Source organism: Pan troglodytes, chromosome 5, assembly GCF_028858775.2.
Source record: "Pan troglodytes isolate AG18354 chromosome 5, NHGRI_mPanTro3-v2.0_pri, whole genome shotgun sequence".
NCBI lineage: Eukaryota > Metazoa > Chordata > Mammalia > Primates > Hominidae > Pan > Pan troglodytes.
This window is the reverse complement of record NC_072403.2, coordinates 124,323,746-124,330,189: the sequence shown is the minus strand read 5'-3', so window position 1 is coordinate 124,330,189 and position 6,444 is coordinate 124,323,746. Positions and strand designations below refer to the sequence as shown.

Genomic DNA, 6,444 nt, shown 5'->3' with positions numbered 1-6,444 from the left:
CCTCATCTCGCTTATATTCTAGTGGGAGAAATAGACAATAGCTATTTAAGCAAATAAATAAATAGTAATAAGTGTTATGAATTAAAATAAGAAAGGAGAATGAGGTTGGGAAAGGAAAAGTTTATCTAAGGTAGTTGAAGAAGGCCACCTTGAGGAATAATATTTGAACAGGGACCTGAATAACAAAAAAAGAAGCTGATGGGAGAAGACAAGTGTTCCAGGAAAAGAGAAAAGCAAAATAAACCATAGATGGAGGAAAAGTTTATGCCTAAGTAAAATCCAGATTACTCTGCCTGGGTGGAAAGAAGTTAGAGAAAGAGAGGAGATTACATCATAGAAAGGGTTGGCATCCAATCAGGGACTTTTATGATTCGGAATCTGGAATGCTTATTTTTAGTGAGACTGAAAGCTAATAGGCAGCTGCCAGCAGTGGAGTGACAGGATAGAGAAACAACTGTAGAGGAGCAAGAGATGATGGTGACTCAGACCAAAGTGGAAGCAGTGGAGGTGAGGAGAGCTGGTCAAATTCCAGGTATATATTCAAAGTAGGGCCATTTGTGGTGATGCAGCTATATGGAATCAAAAGAAAATCGAAGACAACTCCGGGGTTTTCTTTTAATCTAAGCAGAAATTAGACCCCATTTGTCACTCCATACAAAAATCAACTCAAAATGGATCAAAGACCTAAATGCAAGACCAGGAACTATGAAATAATTAAAAAGAAAACATAGGGAAACTGTTTTAGGACATTGGTCTGGGAAGAGATTTTTATGAATAAGACCTCGAAAGCACAGGCTACAAAAGCAAAACAAACAAACAGAAAGAAATGAGATTATATAAAACTACAAAACATCTGCACATCAAAGAAAACAACCAACAAAGTGAAAAGACAACCTACGGAATGGAAGCAAATATTTGCAAACTATTCATTCAACAGGGGATTAACATCCAGAATATACAAGGAACTCAAACATCTCAACAGCAAAAAAAAAAAACAAAAAATCCAATTAAAAAATGGACAAATGGTCTGAACAGACGTTTCTTAAAAGAAGACATACAAATGGCCAACAGATATCATTTCACCCTAGTTAGGATGGTTATTATCAAAAAGACAAACAATAACAAATGCTGGTAAGGATGTGGATAAAAGGGAACTCATACACTGTTGGTGGGAATGTAAGCTAGTACAACCAATATCAAGAACAGTAGGTTCTTCAAAAAAACTACCAATAGAACTAGCATATGATCCAGCAATCCTACTGCAGGGTATATATATCTAAAGAAAAGGAAATTAGTATATCAAAGAGATATCTGTACCTCCATGTTTATCGCAGCCCTATTCACAATAGCCAAGCTATGGAATCAACTTAGGTGTCCAACAAGAGATGAATGGATAAAGAAAATGCTGTGTATATGCACAATGGAATACCATTCAGCCATAAAAAATTAATAAATACTGTCATTCACAGCAATATGGATGGAGCTAGGTGACATTATGCTAAGTGAAATTAACCACAAAAGGAAAGTTAAACACTGCATATTCTCACTCATATGTAGATGCTGAAAACAGCTGTTAAAAGTAGAACAGAGGATAGCAGATACTGAAAAGAGTAGAGAAAATGGGGGAATAGGGAGAGATTTGTTAAAGGATACAAAATTACAACTAAATAGGAGAAATAATTGCTAGTGTTCTATACCACTGTAGGATGACTATAGTTATTGAATGTTCTCAACAAAAAGAATTAATATGCTAATTACCCCCATCTGATCACTATACATTGTATGTATCAAAACAGCACTATGTACTACATAAATATGTACAATTATTGAATGTCAATTTTTAAAAATTAAATTAAGCTTTAGAAAAAGTACTTGGTGATACCACTTCACACTAAGAAGGCTCTTTTTTAAAAAGCAATGGGAAGTAACAAGTGCTAGTAAGGATATGGAGAAATTAGAACTCTCATACATTGCTAAAGGGAATGTAGAATGGTACTGTTACTTTGAAAAGCAGTTCAGCAGTTCCTCAATAAGTTAAACACAAAACTACCATATGACCTTGCAACTCTACACCTAGGTATATACCTGAAAGAACTTAAAACAGGTGTTCAAACAGGAACTTGTACATGAATGTTTATAGCAGCATTATTCACAGGAACCAAAAGGTGGAAATAATCCAAACATCCACAAAACAATAAATGGCCAAACAAAATATCCATACAATGGAATATTATTTAGTTACAAAAAAGAAATGAAGTACTGACACATGCTCCATAGACGAACCTGTAAACATTACGTGAAGTGAAAGAAACCAGACACAGAAGTTCATGTCGTATGATTCCATTTATATAAAATGTCCAGAATAGGCAAATCCACAGAGAAGGAAAAGACTAGTGATTGCCAGTGGCTTGGGGAAGGGAAAAATGAGGAGTCATTGATTAATGGGTATGGGGTTTCCATTTGTGGTGATGAAAATGCTCTAAAACTAGATAGTGGTAATGTTTGTACAACAATTGTGAATGCATTAAATGTCAATGAATTATACACTTTAAAAAGGCTAAAAAGACGAGTTTTACTTTATATAAATGTTACCACAATTTTTAAAAAACCATTTGTCATCAAAACAAAAACAAACCAAAAGAAACATTCTGCTCAACAGGAATCATGGTAATTGTCTTGCCCAAAGTATCTTCCTTTAATATGGCAGAAATATTAGTGTGAAAGACAGAGGACTCTAATCAGCAGGAGCAGGAAATTTAAGAAAAACAGCAAAAGCAGACATGAAGCGGAGGAACCACAGAGGAGCCAAATTACAAGTAAGCAGAAACTTTGAGTCAACAAAAAGTATACCATAGAGTAAATCTGTGAGTAGAGGATGATAGTTAAGCAGAAGTCACAAAATCAGAGGGAACCCAGCAGAGAATTGAAGGCCTGAGCAGGCCCCATAAAGCCTGGTTCCACAGAGAAGCCTTGAATCTTGAATGACTCTTCCTTCTATTGTAGCCTCTAAATTGTGTCTGTAAGCATGGCCCCTGTTCCTTTGGAATGACCTAGCTCTTCACAGACTTTGTAAAACCCCATCTCCATTACTGCCACATCAGTAACTTAATAATAAATCCCCATTATTTGAGATACCATCATGGTCTTACAGCCAAATATCCTGAATATTCACAAACTATTTTTCAATGGCTTTCACTTTGCCATCAACAATTAATTAGCAACTGCAATTAATAGGATAATTAATTGCAACTGCAACTGCAATTGTAGGATAATTTTCTATTTTGTGGGGTTTGGAAGCACAGAAATGAAGGAAAGGTTTATAAGAGGAGGGAAATAATGGTAAGGAGCCTGACTGATGAGGCTTCAGGGTTTGGGGTTGCAGGGGTCTCATGGGTTTTGCAGTAAACTTATGTGATTATGTTGTAACAAATTCCCATTAGGTGACTTTATTTTCACAGCCAATTAATGCCTAGATGTTGGTGCAAGTTGCCCCAAACAGCAAGAGAGTAGTCCAGGTTTTAAGCGGATCCCGTGTTCCCAAACTAGAGTTCTGACAACCAATGAGACAGCAACAATCATCCTGATATCTTTCAGACCAGCAGATTTGCTTGGAATCCCAGCTTACATAAATCAGTGATCGTTTTCTCAATCTATTTCCATTGGCATTATGAGTAAAAGTCTTCACAGATTTATTCTTCACAGAGTCTAGCAGTAAATTGCTTGACAGTTCTAGTTTTCTGTGTGGTGAAATTAAATATTTTATTAAAATGTTTTTGTATAGATTCACATGTGAACTATGCAAGTCTCTTTCTCTGCTTCTTTGTTCCTTATTTTTTCTTCCTTCTTCTCTTTCTTTCCTTGGATTGGGTAGAGTAGGGTGGGTTGCAGGTAGTGAAGGCAGCAGACAGTCAAATGAGTCTTAATATTTAGTGTTTATAATAATCCCCTGTTCACTTGGCAGAAGATGAGCTGTAGATCTCTTCATTCTTATTACAGGCAGTACCTGAAACACATTCATCACAGTCAAAAGGAAGTGAAGAGACACAGAAGGGAAGCAAGATACTGAGATGCTGCCAAGTATCCCAGAGTCCATGATGGAGTAGAGATGAAACAATAGACCCAGGTCATTCCTCTGCTGGAGGTTCTGAGGCAAGCAGTAGTGCTCTGCAGATGAACATTCATGACAACTTGCCTTTCAACTGGAGGTGTGTGACAGCCAGAAAAATACCATCGAGATAAAGCTTTTTTCTCCTAGAGGAGCAACTGACTCACCGCAGCATGTTGTTATGTGGACCTCGAGTCTGTGGACTAGTGGACCTTCACCTCCTTCAGTGTGTGGGTCTGTCCAGGGCTTCCATCCCTCCAGTAAGAACCCTAACCCACATTCCTGCATTTGATAACTTTGAGTTAAATCAAGAAAAGCTTGGAAATTTGGACATAGTTGTTTATAAGTCACTCATATTATCTATTAAAGTCTAAAAATGTTGTAGTCCCTGAATTTAGTAGAACAATGTCTGTAGTGAGAGCAAAAATCTTTCAGGGAAAGCTTACTCCTCCTGATCTTCACTCCACATACTTCACTGATATTGGACAACTAACCCTTTAAAAAGGTTTTGCTTGGGCTCCTTCAAAGCCATGACAAGTACCAAGGTATATCAAAGTTCACTATCCTTTCCATATCTTCCATAATCCCAGTCACCCTTTCTATCAGACACAAAGTGGGGGCACAGGCAATGCCTTAAAGCATCCTATCATCTACACCTAATTTGGGGCACATATCTGATAATACTGACTCCTAAACCTTAATTCTGAAAACCACCATCTCTCTATTAAATGATCAAGAACATCCCACACACAACACCGGGCAATGATACATCTTCATGTATTTCCTGAATCTAGGTTAATTAATCTACATGCAGCTTCATTTGGCCTAGTTTCTTCCACACCTTTACAACCCTGGTATTCATAAGGACTCTGAGAAACAGTTATAAATAATTCTTAAATATAGACTGTCAAATTATCTTTTTCCCAGCCACTTTCTCTGGAATGCTCCCTCTACAGTCTGGTGTATTATGACTTTGTTTGAAGTCTACCAGCTTTAACAGAGCTCATATCCCACTGATGAAGGCAAAATATATGACTCCTAGCTCATAGCATCTCTTTTAATCTTCCTTTCTGTTCCCTGGGCACTGTGACGCTGCTAAAGTTAAAGCTGCAACGGAAACAGGAGATACATCCTCATACATTTCTGTCCTCACACTCACCTTCTGTCTCATCCCTGAATGTTTCAAATTTCAAAGATTTTAATGTGAGTTGAAATGAATAAGGCTCTAATGACTCTATCATCTACATTTATGTTAGACAAATATACAATGTAATCTACATAAATACGCATGCGTTCTTAATGCATTACCCTAAAGAGAATATCACAAAAGAGGAATTTTAAAATAATGTACCTAAATTCACAGCTATCTATCACACTTTACACATAGGTGAAATTATCTGAAATCACTGTGCATGTATATTTGGGGTCAGAGAGTTTCTGAAATTTTGAAGCAGAGAAAATTATAACAGTAAGGAATACTTCTGACTAGTCTCCATTAATGTTTTTGAAAACTTGCACTTACCAAAATACGTTTTCTTGCTTTTCAAAGCAAGAATATTCAAATTTTGAATATTCAGAGGCTAATCTACTTACTGACTATCATTACCAGCAATAAATCAGGTCTATGATATCTGCACTGATACACAAAGTAAATAATTCAATTTCCTCATCTTCAAATTGCAGGGAAGGATAACTCAGTATTAAATTATAAGTCTTGAATTGTTTGCACTTGCTTGAACAAGCTTAAATGCAAATTGTAATTCTTAACACGTATTTTTAAACAATCAGAATGTAAAAATCACTGTGTGACAGCAAACCAACTGAAGAAATTCAAATTCAAGTTTGTGTCAATTCCTTTGCAAGGTATCAATAACTAGCTCTGACAAACTGTATGCGCTGAGGCAAGATGCAAACCTTCTATTTCAATTTATGTAATTTTATTAAATCATTCATACGCATACACCAATCATATTGTCAGAAATCACTTTAGTGACTGACTTAATGGCTATCTATCATGTTTTAAAGTGATTCTAATTCTAGGTTGGACATTTCACTACCATCAATATCCAAAATATTTACTGAGGTCTATTATGTTAAAAGTATTTTTCAATCCAGCATCCTTAACTCTGTTGCTCATAGTTCTGGTTGTCAATACCACAAGAAAGTTTTCCTGTTGAATGAATTGAAGTCAGTAAGTGCTCTCAGACTTCCTTTTTTTAAAGTGAACTATCAGTTTTGTTGCTATAAGCTGGTGTTTTCAGAGTAAAAGAGTGAAGGGTTTGAAATGACAAAAAGGTTTCCTTTGCCTCTCATAGCTACACTTTAAGTTGATGTGTATA

General features: G+C 36.2%; 1 long non-coding RNA gene across 2 annotated transcripts; it reads left to right on the top strand.

Annotated features, from left to right (window-relative positions):
- Window positions 1-395: 395 nt before the first annotated feature.
- LOC107975362 (uncharacterized) lies at window positions 396-5,732 on the top strand. 2 transcript variants are annotated; one of them, XR_001718845.3, is made up of 3 exons: window positions 396-507; window positions 2,660-2,816; window positions 3,997-5,732. It is a non-coding gene; the product is annotated as an uncharacterized LOC107975362 (long non-coding RNA). The 2 variants fall into 2 exon arrangements; XR_008548626.2 differs by having other exon boundaries at window positions 396-1,131; window positions 3,997-4,496.
- Window positions 5,733-6,444: the final 712 nt, after the last annotated feature.